This window comes from Microcaecilia unicolor, chromosome 4 (genome assembly GCF_901765095.1).
Source record: "Microcaecilia unicolor chromosome 4, aMicUni1.1, whole genome shotgun sequence".
Classification (NCBI taxonomy): domain Eukaryota; kingdom Metazoa; phylum Chordata; class Amphibia; order Gymnophiona; family Siphonopidae; genus Microcaecilia; species Microcaecilia unicolor.
Window position 1 is genome coordinate 179,228,740 of NC_044034.1, and position 26,530 is coordinate 179,255,269.

At 49.1% G+C, this 26,530-nt stretch overlaps 1 protein-coding gene and 1 pseudogene across 3 annotated transcripts in view; both read left to right on the plus strand.

The window, feature by feature from the left end:
- Nucleotides 1–26,530, plus strand: part of ST5 (suppression of tumorigenicity 5) — a 670,601-nt gene that overhangs the window by 194,958 nt on the left and 449,113 nt on the right. The window lies entirely within an intron of this gene.
- On the plus strand, nt 797–915 carry LOC115469781 (annotated as a pseudogene).

Here is a 26,530-nt window from a genome sequence, read left to right on the forward strand (position 1 = left end):
TTTTTACACCCATCTCGGGCGGATGGGTTCTAGACGGCAAGGTTTTCCAGAAGGAATGTGATGGTCCTTCTGCGGTGCACCTTGTTTTTCGGGATGCACATTCTGCTGCAACATATACCTATAAGTTGCAGATGTCTGGTAGGGGAACTGACAGGGCAGCTGACAGTTCCTTTTTAGTTTAGCCTTTGGAGGGTTTTTTTTTTTGTTACATTTGTACCCCGCACTTTTCCACTCATGGCAGGCTCAATGCGGCTTACATGGGGCAATGGAGGGTTAAGTGACTTGCCCACAGTCACAAGGAGCTGCCTGTGCCTGAAGTGGGAATCAAACTCAGTTCCTCAGTTCCCCAGGACCAAAGTCCACCACCCTAACCACTAGGCCACTCCTTGTTCTCTGTCTCAGGCTCCACAGATGGACCCTGCCCCAAAGGGAGTCTTTTCAGGGCAGTCCCTTTCTGTACAGAGGCAGCAAGAATCAACTGAGCTGGAAAGTCATGTTTGCCTATGTGGGTGCATTGATGGCAGCAGTCTCCGGTAGGCCTCACTGTCTGTGGCGAGTTAAGATTTTCTTATAGTTCCTGTGTTGGCTGAAGTCTGTTCCTGGTGTGGGAAATAGTGAACAGCATCAGAGCAGGGCTCCTTGTGTGTTGGCCCTCTGAAAGGGCCTATTTTGTATTTTTATTTACAGACTTTTCGGTCCCCTCAGTTTTTTTTCTCTGAGGGCAGTTGTTTAAACACCCTGAAAGTTTCCCTCACTTCCTTTGTGGAACTCTCTTTATTTTGGCAGTATAGGTATTTCCTACGGGCACACCACCCTGAGTGTGCCTGATCTCCTGTGATCTCGGAAGCTCAGCAGGGTTGGGCCTGGTTTGTACTTGGATAGGAGACCGCCTGGGAATACCACATGCTGTAGGTTTTCATTTTTTTTTCTGCACCTTTACGAGGGAGTTTCTAGGCTGTTGGCTCCACGTTTCTGTGGGAAATGTTACATATTGTTATTTTCTGGGGCTAGTGCTCTGGTCTCTGATAACTATGGAACCTCAGTGGTGCCATAGAGGCTTTATAACATGTGCAGTAGTTTCATTAAATAGGTTTTTTTTTCTGGAAGATGGCTGGCTTTCAACCTGAAGGTCACAGGTTTAAGGCTGGTTTGTGCATCAAGTTAGAAGCTGTGGCCCTTGGCTCCTTTTCATATGGGGCATATTTTACTTCACTCTCCCATATTGCTTGTCTTGACAAGCAGTTCATTGCATAGCTGGGACAGCTTATATTATGCTACAGTGCCAAAGGCTGGCTTTGATGGTTTCCCACAGCAGCTGTGCTCTTCTGGTCTTGCACTCTGACACTGACACCAGCTCCAGCTTCCACTGTGCTGTGGCACCTCTAGCTAGCTAGCTAGCTAGCTGTATGTCTCTAAGGCTTTTATTGCACTTTTGCATTTTTTTCTTAATAGTAGTAGTAGTAGTATTGGACAGCTAGCTATATTGCACAACTACTTCAATTTAGCATTCTTCCCTGCTGTTTCCTCTTTGGCCCCCTCATCTATGGTTTCTCTTTTGGCATGGCTATGGCTCCATGCACCTTTTCCTAGGTTTGGGAGTGTTGCGGCATTCTCAGAGTGCACCTTGCTCTAGACGAGTACTGAGAGTTAATCTTCCTGGGTTTTCTCGCTGTTGGAATCCTTGGATTGGGTGGTCACCCTTCAAATGAGCCACCTTGTCCCGTCCCAGACAGCTCTGGTACGATTTTTTTCTTGACCGAAGATTGGAGGATCTAGCTTCAGACTTGGGTGCGCAGTCTGCTCAGAGCGCCGAGTCCTTGGGCCTGGCAGTGGCTCTGTGGCGGCTACTTTGGAGGTATTGTTGTGGGATGTGCTCACATGTGACATCTACAGCTCTCGCTTCTTAGCAGGTGGTCTCCTGTGGCCCAGGAGTGTCAGCGATGTCTTCTGTGGTTGTTCTCGTCAAAGCTGCGCATGAAGTGGTGGCTCCGCAATTCCTCCCTGTGGAGGAGGATGCCTTGGCACCTCCACAGTGGATGGTGGTGGTCACGGATGCAAGTCTTTTGGGCTGGGGTGCCCTTTACATCCTTCTTCCGCCTCCGGGGCGGTGGATGGCACGGGAGATGGTGTGGCTGATCCCCCGCCTGGACCTGTTTTTGGTGCTGTTCGTCTTCTAGCCTTTCAGGACTCGTTGCAGGCCAGGCGGTGCTTGTGACATCGGAGAACACGATGGCAGTGGCTTCTTTGACTAAATTAATCGGGCCCTGGCCACCAGGGTGTGTCGCCCCCATGGAGTGGGCAGAGGACCTTGTGTTCAGTTTCTCCGCGACCCACTTCACGGGCTTTTCCTACAGTGAACTTTTCTTTTCTTTTTTCCTGCCATCTTCTAGTCTCGGTGGAATGGTTATTCCGCACCAGTGCTTCTTCAGTTTGACCTCAGGTAGAGAACTCCAGAGGTAGATCTGATGGTGTCCTGGCTGGATGCCAAGGTGCCTTCTTTCTTCTGTCAGAGAGAGGGTGATTCAGAAGGGCTGGTTGTTCAGCTGCTCTTTAGCCAGAAGACGTTCTTTGATAATGTTTCCTCCGTGGCATCTCTGCGGCCAAATTCTTTTTGGATCGCTCACCACTGGGGTCAAGTCATTCTGGTAGCTCTGGATTGGCCATGGCACCCGTGGTATGTGGGTCTGGTGCGGCTCCTGGTGGTGCTTCCGTTTCGAATTCCACTCAAATCCAGGCTCTTCCTTCAGGGTCCATTAGAGAGTGGAGGATCCCTCATGATTTGGACTTAAGGCCTGGTTTTTTGAGAGGTTGACTCTGAGGAACAGAGTTCTTCGGACACAGTGATTACTGCTCTATTGTGATTTTTTTTGAGACATGGTTGCAGCTCACGCTTGGTCTCCATTGCGGGTGTCTGTTCCTCAGTGATTATATATATCTGCAGGACGGGTTGCCTAAGTGCCTGGCCTCTACTTTGTTTCAGGTGCAGATGGTGGTAGCCTGCTTCTGGGAGAGAGTGTTAGGCTGTTCTCTGGCTTTGCACCCAGATGTGGTGTATTTCTTGCAGAGTGCTTTGCACCTCTGCTGCTGTAACCTTGTTTGCCCTGAAACCTCGTTCTTGTTATCCCAGCCTAGGTTAGGGCTCCTTGTCTACCGAGCATTGCTTAGAACTCCTTTTGATCCTTTGCAGAAGGCTTTGCTTAGGAGCTTACTCGCAAGCGGTGTTCTTGGTTGCCAATTCTTCGGTACGCAGAGTGTCTGAATTTTTAGCGCTGCCATGCTGAGCTGTTTTTCTGCAATTTGCTGACTCTGGCGTGACCTTGCATATGGTTCCTTCTTTTTTTTACTGGCTGTGGTTTGGCTTTTCTTCTTTATCAGCCTCTCTTTCCTCCCTCCTTTCGGGAGGGGGATTTTCATGCGGGGTACATGGTTCTTTGTCTTCTGGATGTTCAGAGGATTCTGCTCCATCATTCACAGATGTTGCATGTTTTTCAGTGTTCTGATATTCTCTATGTCCTTCTCGCTGGTTCTTGCCATAGGATGGCGTCCTCTGATCCAGCTATTTCTCGTTGGATTGCAGATACTTTGTTTCCATGGATTTTTGGAAGGTTGCGCCCTGCCGGTGGTGTTGCAGGCTTGTTCCACAAGGTTGCTATCTACCTCTTGTGTAGAACGGGTGTGCTTTTGCGATTTGGATGCTGCCTTTGCAGCAGCTGTTCTGTCTCGGGGAGTGGCGACTTCCCACCTTAATTAGGGATTGCTTTGGTACATCCCACCAGTTCCTGGATTCATCTGCTGCATATGCTAAGGAAGGTAAAATTATGCCTTATCTGCTGATAATTTTCTTTCCTTTAGTAGCAGCAGATGAATCCAGTATCCCGCCCTCTGTCAGCCGCCGCATTTGTTTTGCCTGTCCTTGTTCTGGTCTTTAGTTTAGTTTAAAAAAAAAAGAGAACAGAACCACTTCGCGGTCATGGTTTCTCTAAGTCAGACTGATGAGTTTCTGTTGTGTTTGGTTGGTGAGGAAGGCTTCCTGGTTTCTTGTCTGATTCTGCTTGGTGATGAAGGACTGAAATGAAGGAGGAGCTGACCGTCCGGTATCACTTCCTTGTAATCTCTATCTCCACCTGCTGGTAGATGGACACAACCCACCACCAATTCCTGGATTCATCTGCTGCTACTAAAGGAAAGAAAATTATCAGCAGGTAAGGCATAATTTTACCTTTACCACTGCAGTAAGATGGCCGATTTTCCTATTTTTTTTTCTATTAAAGATCAAGCGCTAATTTTGCCATTAGCACATGGCCATTAAATAAGATTAGCATGTGAGCCCTAACCACCAACTATTTTGTAGGCGGTAAGTGTTCAAAAAAATCCGCAATCAAGCGGAGAACTCAAACGCCCCATGGAAAAACACAGATTAAGGTAAAAAGTGGGATGTTTGACCACGGAAATACAAATCCTGGAGACAATATCATAAAAACTTCTTTATTGAAGAAAAGACTCGACACAACTGTTGTGTTTCGGCCTACAGGCCTGCATCAGGAGTCTATAAAAACATAAATCAAATAAATCTTTCAAACAAATACATATACAGAATCAAATAATTAAATAAAACATTCAAATAAGTAATAAATATACAATAAGAGGTCAACATATAAAAAATACAACAATAAAAATAATGATAATAAATAATGATGAACGTAAAGTCTCTAAGTGACGTATACACAGATTATGCATATGTGGGATGTTATAATATCACCCAAAAATTACCAAAAAATTACACAAAATGGTCGTGTAAATAAATAAATAATTGTAAGAAGGACTAATTATAGGAAGGACTAAACATTCAAAACATGTAAAAATAGATCATACTATCTTAAAATACATGCATATATGAAGGACAATAGATAAAATATCCATGAGGCATTATATGGAAACCTCACATATACTAAAGCATATCATAAAAGCAGCATCACACAAATACGCGCACAGCTTATGTTGAAACAAGGAAGACATACAGAAGTAAAACATGCAAATATAAAAGACTTTGAATAAAAAAACCAAGTAAAAATCATACAATCAACATCATGTATACAGGAGAAAACGTAAGACCAACATCATATATAAACAAAAGAAGGAAAAACAAAATAATATGCATGAAAAAGGAACGTGGTGTCAACTAGTGTATGCATGTGGTGGTGCCTATACCTATGCGCACCATATACAGCCAATTGAGAAAAATATACTGTTGCCATGGCTATTTTAAAGACGGACAATAAGAATATATATGAAAAATGTATATGGTAAACGAAAGAAAAATGAAAATAAAAATAAAAAGGGGGTAGAGGGAAGGGAAGAAAAGGAAAAAGCTGAAAGAAGAAGAAGTGGGATCACAAAAAAAAAGGCGTGGTAAGGACGTAGAAGATAATATGTGCCCAAATTGTACCTTACAGCTGTGATGGAGCAAGAAGCACATGAAATGTATAGAAAGTTAAGAAAAGCAAACTGCCTGCCTACCGTAGAAAATGAATCAGAGTTTGTAGATAAAGTGTATGGTATACACATATTATGCCTTGCAGTTTTGATGAAACAAGGATTGCGCGAATTGTATTTAAATGTATTTTAAATAGACGGAGCAAGTACCCACCTCCCGCTGTGACGTAGCGTATATGAATCTGTTGAAACAGAAAAGCAAAACACAACAAAATCCTTGTTAGAAGGGGTGGAACAGGACGCTAAATTAAGAGCAAAGGAAAAAGAAATGGAAGGTGTAAAAATTGAAAAAACTAACCTGAAATGCCTGAAACACGATTTGGTCCATGTGACGAACCAAACGTAAAGTGATTGGCTATATTACAAAAGTGGTCTGCAACAAAAAAATATATATAAAAAAGCAGCATTAATGAAAAATGGAGGGGAAAGAAAAGGAAACTCTTTAAATACAGCGAAGCATGGTCACGTGACGCTATGAGGAAGGGTGGTCGCAAGTGAGCGACGCTCCGGCCCTTATCCTAAACCTCCGAGAATCGCACTGAATTTCAGCCCCGAAAAAAGTGTGTAACGAGCCTGGAGCAAAAGCAGCATGCAGGGGTAATAGTCTCAACAAAAGAAAACGGCTCCGATGGTGACAAAATCGATGCAGAAGGAAAAACTCAGAGGCAAATCGGCAGAATCCAAGATGGCGGCGCACCCGGACCCCGCGGGATCAGTCTCATCGGCCTGGGTGGCAGAGATCACCGCAGAAATGTCGATGGTTCTGGAAGAGATGCTGGAGAGGCGATTAACACCTATAAGTACCAAGCTGGAACAGCTGCAAACGCGGATGGAGGATCTGACACGCGAGTGTGTGGCCTTCCAAACGAGGACGAGCGAGGTGGAAAACAGAATGACGGAGGTGGAAGAGACACAAAAGACGATGCAAAAGAAAATGGAGTCGGTGGAGCAAAAACTGGAGGACCTAGAGAACAGATCCAGACGGAACAACCTGAGGCTGGTGGGGTTCCCTGAAAGCGTGAGAGACCAGGACTTAACAGTGGAGGTTGAACGCTGGCTTGCAAAAGCTGTTGCATTTCCGGCGGAGATGGGCCCAGTAAGGGTGGAAAGAGCCCATAGAATAGGACCCCGCAAGACTCATATGGACAAACCCCGAGTGGTTATCATGTGGATTCTCAACTTTGCCCACAAGCAATTCATATTGAAACATTCCCGTGTGGACAAGCAACTGTCATATGACAACAAGCGGATCCTGTGCTTCCAGGACTATTCAGCTGGAGTGGCGGGGCGCAGACGGGCTTTCTCGCCAATATGTACAAAACTCTTTGAGTGGAAAATCAGATTTGCTTTAATATATCCTGCTACCTTAAAGATCACTCATAAAGGAAAAGACTACTCTTTTGAAGCAGTGGCGGAGGCGCAGAGGTTTGTCTCACAGTTGGAGGAAGAGCAGGCAACCGGCTCGGGCTGAGAGGAGACACTTGGAGAGAGCGAGTGAAGCCAGGAATCTCTATCGGAATGGAGGTTTGGCTGCAAAAGGCAGCAACCAGAGAATATTAGAGACAAGTAATCACGGGGACTTTGCATGGGCCTTAGGGGTTGGAGAGATGGAGGTTGGGACATGGACATAAGTTACCTCTCTCTATCCCCCACTACTCCGGGGGAGGGGTGGGAATTGTGCAGAAAGTTTAAAGTTTATAGGGTATAGTTTGAATGGGTTCTGTTAATAAAAGTTGGAAGTTCTGTTAAGTTCAAAAGAGAAGAGGTTGGTGAGTGGGGACGGGGCTTGTTAAGCTGGATATAGGAGGGGGAGGATGAGGGGGCGTCCAGACGTGACAGTTTCCATACTGGGAACAGAGGTCAAGGGGAGGCAGGGTTGGGAAGGGGGGGAGGGGAAGGGGGGGAACAGGGGGAGGGGAAGGTAATAGGAACGGTATGTGTGACAGGCTGTCAATGATTATAACAGATAAGGGTGACCAGATTCTATTTGAAAGACAAAGAAATGTAAATGCAGAATTCAAACCAGAGAGGTGCTGGCTGGGAGGCCTCTCTGGGGGTGGAGTTTATGGAAATAAGACTGCTGTTATCTTGGATGGGTGGAGCTCATGGTAAAGCTGGTATCTTGGAATGTCGGGGGCATTAGTTCCCCGATAAAAAGATCTAAAATATTACAACAGCTGCAGAGATATAAAGTTGATGTGGCGCTGCTGCAAGAGACGCATCTTACACAAGCAGAACACGCGAAACTTAAAACGTGGTGGGTAGGAGATTGCATAGCGGCAGCGGCTGTAGGAAAGAAAGGAGGGGTGGCAGCCGCCATTCATCCAATATTCATAGACCCGGGAGGTAGGTTTGTGTTAATTGAATTGGAACTGCAGGGCCAAAAAATTATACTGTGTAATATCTATGCACCCAATCAATACGACAAAATGTTTTATGCTAGTGTGATTAATCAACTACTCAATTGCACAGGGGCCCATTTGGTGGTGGGGGGTGATTTTAATACGGTTTGGGATCCACAACTAGATAGTTCACAGGGGATGCGTAGAGATATGGGGGCATCTGACAGGGGATTGCGCCGTATGGGGAGCTTGCTAGACCTGGTTGATGTATGGCGAGTTCTCCATCCTACGGAGAGAGATTATACACACTTATCAAGAGCCCACTCCACACAAGCGAGGATTGATTATGTGCTGGTGTCTACAGGATTGTTTAGCAAGGTTCTTAAAGCAGAGATAGGGACCTATACAATATCGGATCATGCTTGGGTACTCATGGAATGGTCCGCGAGCTCTCAGGTGGGGGGCAGAGGCTGTTGGAGGTTCCCGATGGAGCTATATAGAGACATACGCTTTAAAGAGAAAATTGTGGGTTGCTGGTGGGATTATGCAAATTTAAATGGGGGGCATGTAAATGACCCAATTCTGTATTGGGACGCTGCGAAGGCGGTACTTAGGGGAGAAGTCATCAGTTATTCACATTTTGTAAGGGTGGCTCGTAATAGAGAAATTTTGAGACTGAGTGCGCAAATTTGCAAAGCCCGTAAACAGTTTGGTCAGACACATAGAGGCATATTTTCAAAGCACTTAGCCTTCCAAAGTTCCATAGGTTTCTATGGAACTTTGGAAGGCTAAGTGCTTTGAAAATTTGCCTCATAGTACGGCTCATAGAACGCGCTTAATGGAAGTGGCATTAAACGAGCATTTGCATTAGAGGGCAGCTAAATCCCAAGCCTACTATAAATACCAATTATATTTACATGGTAACAAGATGGGCCGCTTGTTGGCTCGATTGGCAAAGCCCAGAGGGGGAGGAGGAAGGGTGCTCCAGTTGAAGGATAGTCAGGGGAATATAGTGCGGAAAGATGAGGATATATGTGGGGTGTTTCTAAAGTTCTGTAGCCGGCTATATGATAAACCGCAGGAACAAGGGCTGCCGGGACATCTTTATTTAGAAAATCTTAACCTGCCAACTTTGAGGCAGATTGACCTGGAAAAGCTGAATAGGCCAGTACAGGAAGAAGAGGTGGCATTGGTGATAACAAGGGGTCCACTTGGTAAAGCCCCGGGACCGGATGGGCTTAGAATGGAATTCTATAAGACACTAGGAGAGGAAATCATACCAACGCTGACTAGGTATCTAAATAGAGTGGTGGAAGTGGAGAAATTGCCGCATACGTTATCCTCGGCACAAATTGTAGTCCTACCAAAGCCGGGCAAGGATCCATCTAAGCCAGAGTCCTACCGCCCCATTTCTCTACTAAATGTGGAAGCAAAAATATTGGCCAAGATAATGGCTAATCGGGTGGCAGGAATGTTACCTAGATTGCTACATGAGGCGCAGGTGGGGTTTGTGGAGGGGAGGACAGTAGCAAAAAACTTAAGGAGAATACTGATGGCACTAGAGACCCGAAAGAGGAGTAAGATCCCGTCAATGCTTATCAGTTTCGATGCTGAAAAAGCATTTGACAGGGTATGCTGGGACGTTATGTTTACTACTCTAAGGGCATATGGGTTTGGGGGGCGCTTTATGTCGGCAGTTAAAGCTTTATATCATGCACCTCAAGCTACAGTTCTGGTAAATGGTTTAGAATCAGAATGTTTTCCTATACTTCAAGGAACAAGGCAGGGATGCCCACTATCGCCCTTGCTATTCATCTTAACCCTGGATCCTTTTATTAGAGACGTGGCAGATAATGTTTCAGTGAAAGGCGTGCGGGTGGGAGATAGGGATTTTAAAATTGCAGCGTTCGCAGATGATTTGCTGGTGTTGTTGACTGATCCGAGGGAATCATTTATAGCCTTAATGGAAATCATACGGGAATATGGTGAATTTGCGGGCTTACGTATAAATTTAGCTAAGTCAGAGGCGTTGGCCTCCTCAGAGGAGGTGAGACAGATATGGGGGGGAACATTTCCGCTAGTTTGGGCAGACGGTTCATTTAGATATCTGGGCATCAGATTGACATTGGAATTGGAGCAGTTATATGATCTTAATGTTAAGGATTTGATAAGAGAAACCAAGAATCATTTGGAAAAATGGGGAAATCTTCCATTATCATTGAGAGGACGGATAAATTTAGTGCAGATGATGATATTTCCCAAGTGGCTGTATGTGCTGCGGACATTGCCGCTTCGTCGGACCCGGAAAGATTTGAAGAGGCTATATGGAATTTTCAGCAATTTCTGTTGGGCAGCAAAGAAGCCAAAGATAAGGTTTTCCTACTTGCTAGGGAATTGGAATCAGGGGGGCCTGGGAATCCCTATATGTGTATAACCAAGCTTGTTTGCTACGTCATCTGGGGGACTGAGTTTGTAAGACCAACATATATACTCCGACTGATATGGAAAGGGAGTATTTTGCCTCATATGATTTCCTCTCTTTGTTGCATATGACCCAGAAACAACTTCCGTGACAATTTAGAGGCTGTGTGATACTCACATCAATGAGGGAAGTATGGAAAGGGTTGGCGAGAAAGTTGAGAGGGAGCTATACGGTGTCTGACCAACTGGCAATAAGGGGGAATCCGACCTTCCAGTCAGGCACAGATAATCCAGTATTTATAAAATGGGAAAGGAGGGTATTAGGAAACTGGAACACCTCCTGGGGAGAGATGGAGAACTAATAGGTTATGAAGAATTGCAGAGACGAGTAGGAGTTTCTTGGGGGAATAAGTTCGCGTATGTCCAAATTAAACACTATGTATCTGCTTTAGATCAACCTATGCTGAGACAGGGTTTGGGGCAAAGAGTGAGGGATTTTTTTCAAGAAACAGAAGCAACAGGCCTGTCAGTGTCGGCACTTCATAAAGCATTGATCCGTCGGGGACCTCCGGCAAAGAATTATGAGGTTATAAAAGGTAGATGGGAACAGGAGGCAGGGAGACCCCTGGTGGGCTGGGAAGGAACCATGCTGAAGGGAATAGCAACCCTTACGTCAGATGAAAGGCTACGCGAGTGTGGCTATCGGACAATCATGCGGGCATATATGTCAGGGCAACAGTTGTCACATATAGGCTCCCCGCAAGGAGCAAGCTGCATTAAATGCAGTCAAACCCCGCAAACATTGTTCCATGCATTTTGGGCATGTCCAGGGGTAAGGGCTTTCTGGACACAGGTTGAGAGATTCTTGTCCCGGATGCTAGGATCATCAGTAACGGGAACTTGGGATCACTTTGTATTGGATACGAAAAGGGCCTTCAGGACACACTCAGCGGGGGCACGCACCTTATGCCGTAAGCTTAGCTTGGTGACGTGGAAGACTGTTCTGCAGTATTGGACGGCTCCGGAGTCGCCGGCTTACTGGCACTGGAGAAATCAGGTACACCTTTTAGCAACATGGGAAGCACGGGAGGCTAGGGGCTCCCCGAAGAGATATGCACATTTTAAACAGATATGGGGCCCTTATCTGGAGACATTAAGCCCTAGAGGGCGTAGTTTACTACTTAATTGGCATAATGCGACACCCTGAAGGTTAAAGATAATCCTGATCAAACATAAATTTTGTAGTCAAAACACAGCGGGGGGGGGGGGGGGGGGGGGGAGGGAATGGGGAAGGGATCTCTCCGGGCTATCAGAATACAAGCCAGGAGGGAGATTGGGGAGAGAGGGGTGAAGGGGTAAACAATTGGATGGTATCACTGGAAAGAAGAGGGAAGGAGGGGTGGGGGGGGAGGAGGGTGAAAAGGGGGGGGGGGAAATAATGTTGGATTATGATAATGATCACAGACGACAATTGCCTTTGTAGATTCATGTGTGCAAAATTTTATTTCTGTATTGGTTGGTCAATAAAAATGTTGAAACTTAAATACAGCGAAGCATGAGAACCAAATGAATAACAAGGAAAACTATGAAATACCTTGAAAAAGACCTTTTGTGGTAAGCTTGTCCGTAGCGGGTCACTAGGAGCGCAGCATGGAACGTGAAAAAATTTTTCAGATTGATAGTGTGTTTTAAAAAGGAAAAAAAGGCACCAAAAAGGAAATGACATCAGAGGTCAAAGGGCAAGAACGAAAAAGTTCGTAAACAATGCTTGAAACCTACACAAATAATATGTAAACATAAAAGGAACCTGAGTCTCTACGCTCAAGAGAAACCTTATTGAAACACTAGATGAATAGCTGAAGTACTTCCTAGGTGAAATGTCAATCCTAGAACATAACATATAAGAGGATGACGGTGCATGTAGAGGGGAAAGAAAGACTACTGAGAAATGACGACCTTAGAAAATGAATAATGATTCTTAAAGATATATTGATCAATATATCTTTAAGAATCATTATTCCCAATCCCGCACAAGGCTTCATTCTTGCAAGATGGCTTCGTTCTGTTTCTGTGAGTCTGACGTCCTGCACGTACAACGTGCAGAATGTCAGACTAGAACAAAGCCTTGCGCGGGATTGAGAAGAGGGCCTTGGCTCGGCTGGCGGGGGTTGGGGTCCCCCGCCAGCAAAGGTAGGTGATGGTGGGTTGGCGGCGGGAGGGGGGGTCGAGAGGGTCATCGGCGGGGGGGGGGGGGGGCAGCAGTGGTGGCGCCGGGGAGGGGGGGCTAAAATGTGCCCCCTCACCTTGGGCTCTACACCCCCCTCCCACCGAAGTCTGGCTACGCCCCTGGTAAAAAGGGCCCTGTGGTAGCAGTAGCAGCTGTTTTTGCCATACGCTGAGGTCCTTTTTATCATAGCGGGTAAAAAGGTGCCAAAAATATATAGCCATGCAGTAAGATTGTTCTATGCGGGGGGGGGGGGGGGGGGGGAGCACTTACCGCCATCCATTGAGGTGGTGGTAAGGGCTCCCACGCTAACCCGGTGGTAACTGGGTAACGAACAGCGTGTAATAAGCCCGCATTGGGCTTACTGCCGCCTTGTAGAAGGGCCCCCTTAATGTCCTTTGCAAAAGGTAAACTTCTCACTCTTCCAATATCCTAAGAATCTTAGCACTTTCTATGGCAGGGCTTCCCAAACCTGTTCTTAACTTAGGATGGTTTGGGTGTTCCGCTTACTTTAATGAATTTGCAAGTGTATATGGTGGATATCCAGTGTATGAGAACAAATCTTATACAGTGAAACACTGTTTGTACATGCACTGTTATTGCGAGGGTCCAGATTATACGTGATTGCAACATACCTTCCAATGATGCTGGGTTTGTATGCAGGACTCGTGTGGTAGTCCTTGATGCCTAGTGTGTGCTTTTTGGAAACTTTTGTAAGAGAACTCTGGAGGCAGGTGGGAGGCAGCCAAAAAACCTGGTTTCATGAGTGCTTCTTGGTGACTTTTGCAAGACAACTCCAAAGGCAGATTTGCTTATATGTTCACCGATAGTACATGGTTCCAAGGTCTTTGCTTCCCATTTACTGCATTCAATCAGTGCTGTACTATATAGTTATTCATTATGGGTATCCTGAAAACCCAATAGGCCAATGGGGTCACTAAGATAGCTTTGGGAACTCTTGTTTATGATGTGTGTGTGTGTGTTTTTTTTTTTAAATCAACTTAATGTTTATGCGAGTTTTGTACTAAAGATTAGCACAAGTTCTCCGAGGACAAGCAGGCTGCTTGTTCTCACTGATGGATGACGTCCACGGCAGCCCCTCCAATCGGAAACTTCACTAGCAAAGGCCTTTGCTAGACCTCGCGCGCCCATGCGCATGCGCGGCCGTCTTCCCGCCCGAACCGGCTCGTGTTCGTCAGTCTTCTTTTGTCCGCGCTCGGTACGGTCGTGTTTGCGCCGTTCGCGCCCCTTAAGTTGACCCTCGCGCGTCTTTTTGACTTCGCTTTTGAAAAAAAAAAGGGATTTCGGAAAAGGGCCTTTCGGTCTTTTCCCTTTCCCGTATTTCTAGTTTTTGGCCCCGTTAAGTTTTCTTTCGTTTTCGGGGTAGGCCCTTTTGAGGCCTCGGGTCGAGTTTTTTCTCCCCCTCTTTTTGGTGCCTTACCGCAATTACGAGTTTTGATTTCGCCGGCGTGATTTTTCCGCCCATGTCATCGAAGTCTCCCAGCGGCTTCAAGAAGTGCACCCAGTGCGCCCGGGTAATCTCGCTCACTGACAGGCACGCGTCGTGTCTTCAGTGTCTGGGGTCTGGGCACCGCCCGCAGGCCTGTAGTCTTTGCGCCCTTTTACAGAAAAGGACTCAGGTAGCGAGATTAGCCCAGTGGAATATTTTGTTCTCGGGCTCTTCGTTGGCATCGGCACCGGGAGTATCGAGTGCGTCGACGTCGACAGCGTCAAGAACTCCGCCCTCGGCCGTTACTGTATCGATTGCATCGAGGCATCGACCCTCTGCATCATCGGGGCCGAGACATCGGAAGGCTGCGTCGGCGTCGGTGGTACCGGGACCTCCACTAAGTGCTGATGTCGTCGGACGGTGGTGCTTCGACTGGAGTGCAGGTGAGGGCTGTCCATTCCCCTGCTGGTGGCGGTGAGCCTTCGGGTGGGTCTCCCCCTACCCTGAGAGCTCCTGCGGTACAGCCCCCCCGAGACCGACCTTCTTCGGCCTCGGCCCTGAGGAAGCGACGGCTGGATTCTACGTCCTCCTCGTCGGTGCCGGGAAGCTCCGGTGACATGCTTCGTTTGAAAAAGTCAAAGAAGCATCGACACCGGTCTCCTTCCCGCGTCGGTACCGAGAGCTCTGGGTCGCCGAGGGAGTCGGCACCCAGTAGGCATCGGCACCGGGAGGACCGCTCACCCTCTGTTCAAGAGGTGTCGATGCGCTCCACCTTGGACAGCCCGGAACAGACTCTGACTTCGACACCTGCATCGGCTTCAATGTCTTTCTCCACAGCCGCTCTGCACGAGAGTCTCCGGGCCGTTCTTCCAGAGATCCTGAGAGAGCTGTTGCGCCCTTCCCCTCTGGTACAGGGGGTGCTTGCGCCACTGGTACCGTTGAGTGAGGCGCCGGCTGGCCCCTTGCCCGGGGTGAGGTCTCCGACATCGGTGCCGCTTGCGGTACCGACTGCGGTCGCCTCCCAGGAAGGCTCCCCGACGACGTCGGCGGAGGGAGCTTCGCCGGTGCGGGCGAGGGAGTCTACCTCTCGACGCTCACACCGTGGCCGTGGTTCCACGGAGTCGAGCCGGGCACGGCTTCAGACACAGGTTCGTGAACTTGTCTGATACCGATGGTGAGGCCTCGTGGGAGGAGGAAGAGGACATCAGATATTTCTCTGACGAGGAGTCTGATGGCCTTCCTTCTGATCCCACTCCCTCCCCTGAAAGGCAGCTTTCTCCTCCTGAGAGTCTGTCTTTTGCGGCCTTTGTCCGGGAGATGTCTACGGCCATCCCCTTCCCGGTGGTTGTGGAGGACGAGCCCAGGGCTGAAATGTTTGAGCTCCTGGACTATCCTTCTCCACCTAAGGAAGCGTCCACAGTACCCATGCATCATGTCCTAAAAAAGACATTGCTGGCAAACTGGACCAAGCCTTTAAGTAATCCCCACATTCCCAAGAAGATCGAGTCCCAGTACCGGATCCATGGGGACCCAGATCTGATATGCACTCAGTTGTCTCATGACTCTGGAGTTGTGGATGTGGCCCTATAGAAGGCTAAGAGTTCTAGGGAGCATGCTTCGGCGCCCCCGGGCAAAGACTCTAGAACCTTAGACTCCTTTGGGAGGAAGGCCTACCCATTCCTCTATGCTCGTGGCCAAAATTCAGTCTTACCAGCTCTACACGAGCATACACGTGCGGAACAATGTGCGGCAGTTGGCGGGCTTGGTGGACAAGCTCCCTCCTGAGCAAGCCAAGCCATTTCAGGAGGTGGTCAGGCAGCTGAAGGCGTGCAGAAAATTCCTGGCCAGAGGGGTGTATGACACCTTTGATGTTGCGTCCAGGTCTGCTGCTCAAGGTGTGGTGATGCGCAGACTCTCCGACCTGGAGAATAGGATCCAGCAGCAGATTGCGGACTCGCCTTGCCGTGCGGACAATATTTTTGGAGAGAAAGTCGAACAGGTGGTAGAGCAGCTCCACCAGTGGGATACCGCTTTCGACAAGTTCTCCCGCCGGCAGCCTTCAGCTTCTACCTCCACAGGTAGGCGTTTTTATGGGGGAAGGAAGACTGTTCCCTACTCTTCTGGTAAGCGTAGGTACAATCCTCCTTCTCGACAGCCTGCGGCCCAGGCTAAGCCCCAGCGCGCTCGCTCTCGTCAGCAGCGTGCGCCTCAGCAAGGCCCCTCGGCTCCCCAGCAAAAGCAAGGGGCGAGCTTTTGACTGGCTCCAGCAGAGCATAGCCGACATCAACGTGTCGGTGCCGGGCGATCTGCCGGTCGGAGGGAGGTTGAAAGTTTTTCACCAAAGGTGGCCTCTCATAACCTCCAATCAGTGGGTTCTTCAAATAGTCCAGCAAGGATACACCCTCAATTGGCCTCCAAACCTCCAAATTGTCCACCGGGAGCTCAGTCTTACAGCTTCCAGCACAAGCAAGTACTTGCAGAGGAACTCTCCGCTCTTCTCAGCGCCAATGCGGTCGAGCCCGGGCAAGAAGGGCTGGGATTCTATTCCAGGTACTTCCTTGTGGAAAAGAAAACAGGGGGGATGCGTCCCATCCTAGACCTAAGGGCCCTGAGCAAATATCTGGTCAAGGAAAAGTTCAGGATGCCTTCCCTGGGCACCCTTCTTCCCATGATTCAGGAAAACGACTGGCTATGCTCTCTGGACTTGAAGGACGCCTACACGCACATCCCGATACTGCCAGCTCACAGACAGTATCTGCGATTTCAGCTGGGCACACGTCACTTCCAGTACTGTGTGCTACCCTTTGGGCTCGCCTCTGCGCCCAGAGTGTTCACGAAGTGTCTGGCTGCGGTAGCAGCGGCACTTCGCAGGCTGGGAGTACACGTGTTCCCTTATCTCGACGATTGGCTGGTGAAGAACACATCCGAGGCAGGAGCTCTACAGTCCATGCAGATGACTATTCGCCTCCTGGAGCTACTGGGGTTTGTGATAAATTATCCAAAGTCCCATCTTCTCCCAGTACAGAGACTCGAATTCATAGGAGCTCTGCTGGATTCTACGACGGCTCGTGCCTATCTCCCAGAGACGAGAGCCAACAACTTGTTGTCCCTCGTCTCGCGGGTGCGAGCGTCCCAGCAGATCACAGCTCGGCAGATGTTGAGATTGCTGGGCCACATGGCCTCCACAGTTCATGTGACTCCCATGGCTCGCCTTCACATGCGATCTGCTCAATGGACCCTAGCTTCCCAGTGGTTTCAGGCTGCTGGGGATCTAGAAGACGTGATCCACCTGTCCACGAGTTTTCTCAAATCCATGTATTGGTGGATGATTTGGTCCAATTTGACTCTGGGACGTCCTTTCCAAATTCCTCAGCCACAAAAAGTGCTGACTACGGATGCGTCTCTCCTGGAGTGGGGAGCTCATGTCGATGGGCTTCACACCCAGGGAAGCTGGTCCCTCCAGGAACGCGATCTGCAGATCAATCTCCTGGAGTTACGAGCGGTCTGGAACGCTCTGAAGGCTTTCAGAGATCGGCTGTCCCACCAAATTATCCAAATTCAGACAGACAACCAGGTTGCCATGTATTACATCAACAAGCAGGGGGGCACCGGTTCTCGCCCCCTGTGTCAGGAAGCCGTCAGCATGTGGCTCTGGGCTCGCCGTCACGGCATGGTGCTCCAAGCCACATACCTGGCAGGCGTAAACAACAGTCTGGCCGACAGACTGAGCAGGATTATGCAACCTCACGAGTGGTCGCTCAACTCCCGAGTAGTGCGCCAGATCTTCCAGGTGTGGGGCACCCCCTTGGTAGATCTCTTTGCATCTCGAGCCAACCACAAAGTCCCTCAGTTCTGTTCCAGGCTTCAGGCCCACAGCAGACTGGCATCGGATGCCTTCCTCCTGGACTCGGGGGAAGGTCTGCTGTATGCTTATCCTCCCATACCTCTGGTGGGGAAGACTTTGTTGAAACTCAAGCAAGACCGAGGCACCGTGATTCTGATCGCTCCTTTTTGGCCGCGTCAGATCTGGTTCCCTCTTCTTCTGGAGTTATCCTCCGAAGAACTGTGGAGATTGGAGTGTTTTCCGACCCTCATCACACAGGACGAAGGGGCGCTTCTGCATCCCAGCCTCCGGTCTCTGGCTCTCACGGCCTGGATGTTGAGAGCGTAGACTTTGCCTCTTTGGGTCTGTCAGAGGTTGTCTCCCGCATCTTGCTTGCTTCCAGGAAGGATTCCACTAAGAGGAGTTACTTCTTTCTATGGAGGAGGTTTGCTGTCTGGTGTGACAGCAAGGCCCTAGATCCTCGCTCTTGTCCTACACAGACCCTGCTTGAATACCTTCTGCACTTGTCTGAGTCTGGTCTCAAGACCAACTCTGTAAGGGTTCACCTTAGTGCAATCAGTGCATACCATTACCGTGTGGAAGGTAAGCCGATCTCAGAACAGCCTTTAGTTGTTCGCTTCATGAGAGGTTTGCTTTTGTCAAAGCCCCCTGTCAAACCTCCTACAGTGTCATGGGATCTCAATGTCGTTCTCACCTAGCTGATGAAACCTCCTTTTTAGCCACTGAACTCCTGCCATCTGAAGTACTTGACCTGGAAGGTCATTTTCTTGGTGGCAGTTACTTCAGCTCGTAGAGTCAGTGAGCTTCAGGCCCTGGTAGCCCAGGCCCCTTACACCAAATTTCATCATAACAGAGTAGTCCTCCGCACTCACCCTAAGTTCTTGCCAAAGGTTGTGTCGGAGTTCCATCTGAACCAGTCAATTGTCTTGCCAACATTCTTTCCCCGTCCTCATTCCTGCCCTGCTGAACGTCAGCTGCACACATTGGACTACAAGAGAGCATTGGCCTTCTATCTGGAGCGGACACAGCCCAACAGACAGTCCGCCCAATTGTTTGTTTCTTTTGATCCCAACAGGAGGGGAGTGGCTGTGGGGAAACGCACCATATCCAATTGGCTAGCAGATTGCATTTCCTTCACTTACGCCCAGGCTGGGCTGGCTCTTGAGGGTCATGTCACGGCTCATAATGTTAGAGCCATGGCAGCGTCGGTAGCCCACTTGAAGTCAGCCACTATTGAAGAGATTTGCAAAGCTGCGACGTGGTCATCTGTCCACACATTCACATCTCATTACTGCCTGCAGCAGGATACCCGATGTGACAGTCGGTTCGGGCAGTCAGTGCTTCAGAATCTGTTCGGGGTTTAGGATCCAACTCCACCCCCCTAGGCCCATGTTTTATTCTGTTCCAGGCTACACTCTCAGTTAGTTGGATAAATTGTTAGGTCAATCTCAGTTATGTCCTCGCCGTTGCGAGGCCCAATTGACCATGTTTGTTGTTTTGAGTGAGCCTGGGGGCTAGGGATACCCCATCAGTGAGAACAAGCAGCCTGCTTGTCCTCGGAGAAAGCGAATGCTACATACCTGTAGAAGGTATTATCCGAGGACAGCAGGCTGATTGTTCTCACAAACCCGCCCGCCTCCCCTTTGGAGTTGTGTCTTCCCTTGTCTTTGTCTTGCTACATATGGGACTGACGAACACGAGCCGGTTCAGGCGGGAAGACAGCCGCGCATGGGCGCGCGAGGACTAGCAAAGGCCTTTGCTAGTGAAGTTTCCGATTGGAGGGGCTGCCGTGGACGTCACCCATCAGTGAGAACAATCAGCCTGCTGTCTTCGGAGAATACCTTCTACAGGTATGTAGCATTCGCTTTATCTGCCACAGAACCCATTTTATTCCTACGGGCCCTGCTGAAGAAGACACATTTTTAATGTAGTTTTAAGCTTTTTTCCCCCCTTTCACTGAAGGAAAGGAGTAAGCGGGAGTAGTTACACAATCTCCTATTCCTTTTCATATTGGAAAAAGTGTGAAAACAACATATATTTTAAGACTCTATATAAACACAAGCAAATTTGAACAAAATTCTCACCTCAATAGGCAGCTAATGGAGCCCTTTCCCTGCCTTACCCGGCCCCCGATGTGGAAGTAGACAAATAGGCAAGCCCTGTCCCTGTCTTTGCCCACGCTGTGGATGCAGGCACATAGGTTCGCCCTTTCGCTGCCTTTCCCACGCTACTGGTCCTCCGGAGTTGGAAATTTGCCTCTTTCGCTGTTGTCTCAAACTCGGTCTGGTGAGATAAGAGCATTTTGTAGCTCCTCCGGTGAGGGCCTGTGTTTGGGACGATTTTGGTGCAAATCCGCCATTTTGAATTTCTGCCACTTTCGGCGATGGCTGCTGAGAAAGTTAAGCGCTGTTCTGTTTGTGGCAAGCGCAAATCTGCAATGGGGCTCTGTAAGGCGTGCTTTTCAGACGGTAGAGCCGGCCGGAGCATGGTGAGCGATGTTCCTTCCCGCTCCTTGGAGCTGGCAGCGGGCGCCATTTTGGAACAGCATGGCGCGACCCCCGCTGAGGCTGAGGGGTTTGAGCCTGGAGGGGCGCCTCATGTGGAGGCTGATAAAAGAGCTGTTTCCCCCAGACTGGAACCGGGAGGCCAGGGTGAGCCATTTTCCCCTGAATTTGTTTTATTGCTGCATAATGCATACCTGTTAAAAAGAGCTCTTCCGTAGGGGTCCCCTGCGGCCCTGCTTTCTGTATCCTCTCCAGTGGAGTCTGGCCTTGGATTACCGTCAGGCGAGTTTTCCCCTGACAGATGGCCGCAAGACAAACGCAGAAGAGTGGATTCCCTTTCAGAGAGTGGCGCCCCCCCCCCCCCCCCGTGGTCAAGATGTGAGGACTCTGAGGGGTCTGGCAGGCCTTCGTGGTCTGGAGAGCCAGAAGAAGGTGCAGGATTGCCATCGGATCCAGATGATCCTTCCGCGGTGAGGATTTTCCACTGCGATGAGCTGCCAGTGCTTATTACTGAAGCCTTGCAGGTCCTCTCTATAGAAGACCCTGGGAGTACTGAGACCTCCTCTGGTAATCCTAGGATGACAAGTACTAAGAAGCCTGCTCGAACCTTTCCTTTGCATGACTCCATCCAAGAGCTTATCACGGCTCAATGGGCTGACCCCGAGGGGCCTTTGAAAGTCGCCAGGGCTATTGGGCAATTATACCTTCTAAGTGAGGAGCATTTGGCACGCCTAGCAGTGCCTAAAGTGGATGCCCTGGTCACGGCTGTGACAAAGAAAACTACCCTCCCAGTGGAAGGAGGAGTTGCCCTGAAGGACATTCAGGACCGTCGCCTGGAGGCGTCTGCATGCAGCTGCTACGCTGCCCGAGCCTGCCTCGCTTGGTTACAACAGGCAGTGGAACAGCCCGGAGATGGAGCGGAGTCCCTTTCGGAGGTAGCACCGCGGATGGAGTCGGCCTTGTCATTTTTGGCTGACGCCCTTTATGATCTGGTCAGAGCTTCGGCTAAACAGATGGCTGTAGCGGTGGTGGCTTGCCGTCTTCTGTGGCTACGGCATTGGGCAGCTGACATGGCCTCTAAGCAAAGGTTGGTGAAGTTGCCCTTTCAAGGCCTTCTGTTTGGTAAGGAGTTGGTGAAAATTGTGAAAGGCCAGGAGGATGCCAAACCCCAGCGCTTACCCGAGGATAGGCCATGGCCTTCTTCCAAGGGTCAGGCGGTTCCCTCCTCCTACAGAAGCTAGAAGGTACTACCCGGGGTGTTCTGGGTCACTTCGCGTGCCCGTTTTCAGCAGAGGAACTCCTTTCACTCGGACAAACATTCCGCAGCAGCAGGCTTAAGACCCTGGAGTTCAAGGGCGACCCTCTCAGTGATGGCGCGCCGGCCCCCTCCTCGATTCCTGTGATAGGAAGACGACTCTTCCTCTTTCTCGAGGAGTGGGCCAAGATTACCTCAGATCAGTGGGTCTTGGACCTGATCAGAGAAGGCTACAGAATAGGATTAAATGCCCCGATAAGAGACATGTTTGTGGAGTCCCGTTGCGGTTCTGCCACCAAAAGGGCGGTGGTAGAAGAGACCTTGCAAGGCTTGATTCATATAGGGGCAGTTTTCCCCGTGCCTCCCGCCGAATGCGGCTCTGGCCGTTACTCCATTTACTTTGTGGTGCTGCAAAAAGGAGGGTCTTTTCGGCCTATCCTAGACTTAAAAGAAGTCAACAAGTCTCTGAACGTGCGGCATTTTCACATGGAAACCCTGCACTCCGTCATAGCGGCGGTACAGCCAGGAGAGTTTCTCACGTTTCTGGACCTGTAAGAAGCTTACTTGCACATACCAATTTGGCCCCCGCACCAGAGGTTTCTGCGTTTTGTGGCGATGGGAAAATATTTACAGTTTTGGGCCTTGCCTTTTGGCCTCGCCACAGCTCCCCAAACCTTTTCCAAGGTAATGGTGATAGTAGCTGCTTTTCTCAGGCGAGAGGGTATCCGGGTTCACCCGTACCTAGACGACTGGCTCATTAGAGCAGACTCTGTAGAAGAGAGTCATCAGGTTACAGCCAGAGTGGTCTCAGTACTGCAATCTCTGGGCTGGGTTGTCAATATAGCCAAAAGTCACCTGACCCCCTCTCAATCTCTAGAATATTTGGGGGTCTGGTTCGACACAGCCTCGGGGATGGTCTTCCTACCCGAGGAAAGGCGATGCAAGCTTCAGAACCAGGTCCGTCTGCCCCTGAGGATGCCTCGCCCGCGTGCTTGGGACATAGTCCAGCTGTTGGGGTTGATGACGGCCACTTTGGAAGTGGTGCCTTGGCCGAGAGCGCACCTGAGACCTCTGCAGTGTTCCCTGCTTCAACTGTGGTCTCCAATATCTCAGGATTATCAATGCAGATTCACGTGGCTCCCTGCGGCCCATCTCAGTATTGAGTGGTGGCTGTCAGACAGCATGCTGCGGCGAGGAATGCCGCTAGCACTCCCCAATTGGTGCCTGGTGGTAACAGATGCCAACCTGAAGGGCTGTGGGGTACACGTTGCCGGGGAAGGCATTTCCAGGGTCTTTGGACACCCGAAGAGTCGGAGTGGTCCATCAATCGCTTGGAGTTGAAAGCGATTTTCCAGGCGTTTCTGGTCTTTCAATTGACCCTGGAAGGATTGGCTGTCAGAGTTCTGTTGCACAACACGACAGCAGTGGCCTACATAAATCACCAAGGAGGCACTCAGTGCATTGCACTAGCAGCGCAAGCCGCGCAGATTTGCCATTGGGCCGAGCTTCATCTGCAGTTTCTGTCAGCAGCTCATATTGCAGGTCAGAGCAACACGCAAGCCGATTATCTGAGCAGGTATCAGATCGACCCACCGGAATGGGAACTTGCAGACGAAGTATTCCTGCAGATATGTGCCAAATGGGGAAAGCCCGTAATGGATCTTATGGCGTCAAGCACAAATGCCAAAGTCCCGTGCTTCTACAGCAGACGGAGAGATCCTCGCTCGGCAGGGTTGGATGCCGTGGCTCAACCCTGGCCTCAGGGCCTCCTGTATGTGTTCCCCCTGTGGCCCTTGATAGGGCGAGTACTCCTGCGGATTCGGCTCCACCAAGGAGAGGTGGTTCTCATTGCCCCGGATTGGCCCAGGAGGCCGTCGTATGCGGACCTCCGGCGGATGCTGGTAGAGGATCCCCTGCCGTTACCTCTGGTACCGAACCTGTTGTCACAAGGCCCGGTGACCATGGAGGACGCCTGCCGCTTTGGTCTTACGGCATGGCTATTGAGAGGGCGCAATTGAGAGACGAGATATTTCAGTGACGTCATTTCCACTCTCCTACAGGCCCGCAAGCGTTCCACTTCTATGTCTTATGCCAGGATTTGGCACCAGTTTGAGGCTTGGTGTGCTTCTAAAGCGATTACACCCATGCAGACTTCTGTCTCGCCGATAGTTGACTTTTTGCAGGATGGTTTACAAAAAGGCTTGGCCTATAATTCCCTGCGTGTTCAAGTGGCAGCCTTAGCATGTTTTCGAGGGAAGGTCGCTGGCCTCTCTCTGGCTGCTTGCCTGGATGTGACACAGTTTCTTAGAGGGGTGCTTCGGCGCCGTCTCCCGTTCAGGTCCCGTGTCCGGCCTGAAACCTGGGGTTAGTTTTAAAGGCCCTTCGAGCCGCTTAGGCGAGCTTCGGAGAAGGATGTGACCTTTAAAGACGGTCTTTTTGGTGGCCGTGACATCGGCGAGACGGGTATCTGAGCTCCAGGCACTGTCCTGTCGAGACCCATTTCTGCAATTCTCAGAGTCCGGAGTAATGGTACGTACGGTGCCTTCCTTCATGCCTAAGGTGGTTTCAGCGTTTCACCTAAACCAGCCTATTTTCCTGCCCTCCTTTTCTAAAGAGGAGTTTCCAGAAGCCTATGGGCAGTTGCACCCTGGATGTGTGAAGGGCTCTGTTGCAATATCTGCGCATGTCAAATGCCTTCAGGACCTATGACCATCTTTCTGTTCTTTTGTCAGGTCCGCGCAGAGGGTCTCCAGCGTCTAAGGCCACTATAGCCTGTTGGCTCAAAGAAGCTAACTTTTCAGCATACCTGCTATCTTGCCGGCCTCCGCCTGAAGCCTTTAAGGCACATTCCACAAGAGCGAATTCCTCTTCTTGGGCTGAAACTGGAACACTTTCTCTTCAAGAGATATGTAGTGCAGCTACTTGGGCTTCTAAGCTCTCCTTTGCCCGACATTGCAGGCTGGATGTGGCTACCAGGAGAGACGTGCATTTTGGAGCACAAGTGCTGGCGCATGGTGTGGCTTGTTCCCATCCTATCTAGGGATTGCTTTGATACATCCCACTCATAATGGATTCATCTGCTTGATGACAAGGAAGAGAAAATTAGGTTCTTACCTTGGTAATTTTCTTTCCTTTAGTCATAGCAGATGAATCCATGAGCCCTCCCTCAGTGGTTCATTATGTGATTTATGTTACTTTTATGTTCAGTTTTTCCTGTAGATATGTTCCCTCATGGAAAACAGTCTTCAGGATTTCTGTTCAGTTACAGGAGGATGAGTTCATTCCCTCCTTTCAATTATAGCTCCAGTTTTGGGGCGTTCATCTGCTGTGAGGAAAGTTCATGTTATTATGCTTTGCGGTGTAACACTGCTTTGGAAGCTTCAAATAATGAAGAGGCAGATGGTGCTGGCTGGCCATGAGGCACTATGGTTTTTCAGTGCTCTCTATCTCCCCCTGCTGGTTGATGGACACAACCCACTCGTAATGGATTCATCTGCTATGACTAAAGGAAAGAAAATTACCAAGGTAAGAACCTAATTTTCCCATGCCCATTATTCCTGTGGGCCTCTTACATAAGTACATAAGTCTGCCATACTGTGTTGGGACACACCGAAGGTCCATCAAGCCCAGTATCCTGTTTCAACAGTGGTCAATCCAGGTCACAAGTACCTGGAAGATCCCAAAACAGTACAATACATTTTATGCTGCTTGGCCTAGAAATAAGCAGTGGATTTTCCCAAGTCCATTTTAATAATGGGTTATGGACTTTTCTTTTAGGAAGCTATCCAAACCTTTTTTAAACCTTGCTAAGCTAACTGCTTTTACAACATTCTTTGGCAATGAATTCCAGAGTTTAAATACACATTGAGTGAAGAAATATTTTCTCAGATTCATTTTAAATTTACTACTTTGTAGCTTCATTGCTTAACCCCTAGTCCTAGTATTTTTGGAGAGAGTAAACAAGAGATTCACGTCTCCACTCATTATTTTATATACCTCTATCATATCTCCTCTCAGCTGTCTTCTCTCCAAGCTGAAGAGCCATAGCCGTTTCAGCCTTTCCTCATAGGGAAGTCATCCCATCCCCTTTACTTTCGTCACCCTTCTCTGTACCTTTTCTAATTCCACTTCATCTTTTTTGAGATGTGGTGACCAAAATTGCACACAGTATTCAAGGTGCAGTTGCACTGTGGAACGATACAAAGGCATTATAACACTGAGCAGAGGGTTTCAAAATATGGTCGACAATGACTCCTAAATTTTTCTCCTGGTGGTTGACTCCTAATGCAGACCTTTGCATCGTGTAGCTATAGTTTGGGTTCCTCTTTTCCACATGCATCACTTTGCACTTGCTCACATTAAACATCATATGCCCAGTCTCCCAGTCTCATTAGGTCATCTTGCAGTTTTTCACAATTCTCTTGCGATTTAACAACTTTGAATAACTTTGTATTGTCTGAATTACCTCACTAGTTATTCCCATATCTAGATTATTTATAAATATGTCAAAAAGCAGCGGTCCCAACACAGACCCCTGCAGAACCCCACTATCTACCCTTCTCCATTGGGAATACTGGCCATTTAACCCTACTCTCTGTTTTCTATCCTTTTAACCAGTTTTTAATCCACAATAGAACACTACCTCCTATCCCATGACTTTCCAGTTTCCTCTGGAGTCTTATAATTTAGTGCGTGCTAATCATTAGCGTATGTTAAATCTGTTAGTGTGCCTTAGTAAAATGGCCCCGTCACAAAACGCTTAGCCACCCGCCTGGGATTACCCCGCAGCCACAGAGTGTCTGTCCCTAGCATAGCTCAGTTCTGCCTGCACCTGCTGTTCGTGGTCTAGACTAGCACCCACCTCCCACTGACTGGGTCGCAACTGCCTCTGGGTGAGTCTTCTGCTCTTAAGTTATCACCAGTGATTTCTAGGTTACTTGGGGCCACACTCCCAGTGGTCCCACAGTTCCCAGAAAGCACTCACAGACCCAACACAC